The following is a 2,370-nucleotide window of genomic DNA, read 5'->3' as shown; positions in this document are numbered from 1 at the left end:
GGGTGGAGAGGGAGGAGCAGGGAGAGGGGGAAGAACAGGGAGAGAGGGAAGCGCGGGCAGCAGTGGACAGAGTGGGCAGCCCTCAGCACCTACAGGGCATTTGGGGGGTGGGAGCAGCTGCCCCAAGGCTTTTGCAGCCTCCAGTGGAGCAAAGCAGGCTCCCAGCCCTGGAGCACATCCAGCACCAGGTTCAAGATGATGGGCCAGGTGTGAATAGAAGGCAGCATGTATTGGTGAGAATAATTCGAGGCTTAGGGCAGATCCTCTTCGGGTGGGAGAGAAACCTTCCAGCAAAGGCAAGTGCCATTAAGAGCAGGCAGAAAGGCCGGATTTCAGTCTGCAGTTGTCCATCCTCTCCTCTGACCAGCAGGGATGTTATGTGTTGATGTTAACAGTGCAGTGCACCTCACCGTGTGCAGGGAGCAATGGGTGTGCAGCCAGCAGGGCATCTGGGAGAGCTGCCATACCCTGCACACAACAGGCTCCTCCAGCACACACGGAGCTGTTTGCTGAGCTCTGTGAGGTTAAACAGGCCATGCTGCCTCATGCAGGACCAAACATGCACCTTGCCCAAACATCTGGCCTGTACTTCTGTGCCATCAGTGTTATCAGTCCCGTAAGGAGGTGTGGATTGCTCGGCACACTGTCCTCTGTGCACATCGAGCAGCTTCCTAAGTGTCAGAATGTGCCCTGCCATTGCAGCCGCTCACCAAAGCATCTGTTTTGCCTGTGCAGATTTGGCAGTGAAGGTCTGTATTTTTTGCATCATACATAGCTCAGGACAGTGATGTCCTGATCCATCAGTTGGGCTTCTAAAGGCTAGGACCATCCAAAACAACCTCCAAAATACTGCAGGTGAGCAACAGAGCTGCTGCTGAAGAGGACTCTGGGACACAGGGTGGAGGGGGGGGTTGTTGCTTCTTTTGTTGCTCTTAGTGCAACTGGTCACGTTGGTTCAATAGTCCTTGAGCAGAAATGGGCACAAAAAGTCTCAGGAGTCTCATCCTGAAATGAAACTTCCTTTCCAAAAAGCAAATCTACCCTCTGAACAATAACATAACTGGGAGGTCATTTTAAATTTGCTTCAGAGTTTCAGTCCATATTCCCCGCTCTGGTGATTTGGCACATAAAACACGGTGCAGGACCTCTTTAGGCTTCATTTTGGGGATTTTTTTTTTTTTGCATTTCTGATGTTTAGTATAATTCAACCTCAGCAAGTCATCTGTTTAGCACAGCACAAGGGTATGGGATAGGTCAAGGCTGAGCAAACTGTTGTCTTAAGGTTCAGGAAGAGCAGAAAATGGCAAAGCCTTCTCAGAAAATGAAGATAAATAATTTACTGGGCTAATCAATAACTTGCTCTGTTCATTCCTAAAAAAGTTGTGACCTAGATATACGTGAGCATCTGTGTGTGGGCATGTGAAGCATATATAAAATAACATTCCTGTGCAGATTAAAGGAGGTAGTTTGGCTCGTTTGGCAAAATTTCTCAGAGTTTTTTAATCATTATTTAAAATGCTGTAGACCTTAAATGGTCCTTTCAACCATGATGCCTTCTGAGTGGTCTGCAGTAACTAATCTTTACCTGACACCTGTTTTACAGGGCATGTGTATCCAGCTTCCTTTTTTACACTATGCCTTCATTTTTATTATTTCTAATAAATAGATTCTAATATCTGCATAATATAATCAATAGGAGGCATTATGATAAATTATTCTACTTCTCTTGACAGAGTAGAGTAATAAATTTTAGGAAAATTGGTAAATTAACACAAACCTTAGAAAAATAATTAGAAATGAGTGACAGAAAAGTAGGAATCAGAAAATTGCCTGTGGCAACAGAAATGAACTTGAAACCATGCTCTTAAAAGGATTTAAAAGAAATCCCAGAGATCCTGATTCAGGAGAAGGTGGGCTGCAGGTACAAAACCAGCTCTCAGGATTGTTCTGGAAGAACCCTGTGTCCTATTTGCAGGAACGTGGGAGGCAGTTTGTGCTCCTCCATGAAGCACAGCTGTCTGAGCCATCAGGAAGGGACAGGCCTGTTCCAAACACATTCCTCTGACCTGACCAGGGAGAGACTCCAAGGCAGGGGGAGAGGAGAGCCTGGCTCACTCTGCCTCAGGGGAGACCAGCTGGTGTGTGCTCAGCAGCCCCTGCCCGGGTGTGGGGCAGCCTGGATGGACCAGGATGCTGCACTCACTGGGTGTGGGCTGGCAGCCAGTGGGACACCAACTCCAAGGAACCACAGAATCCCAGAATATGCTGAGCTGGAAGGGACCCACAAGGATCATCCAGTCCAACCCCTGGCCCTGCACAGGCCCATCCCCAAGAGTCACCCCCTGTGCCCCAGAGGATCAGCCAAACCCT

The sequence above is a fragment of the Manacus vitellinus genome, unplaced genomic scaffold (genome assembly GCF_001715985.3).
Source record: "Manacus vitellinus isolate BGI_N305 unplaced genomic scaffold, ASM171598v3 scaffold_77_pilon, whole genome shotgun sequence".
NCBI classification, from domain to species: domain Eukaryota; kingdom Metazoa; phylum Chordata; class Aves; order Passeriformes; family Pipridae; genus Manacus; species Manacus vitellinus.
This window is presented reverse-complemented; position numbering follows the sequence as displayed.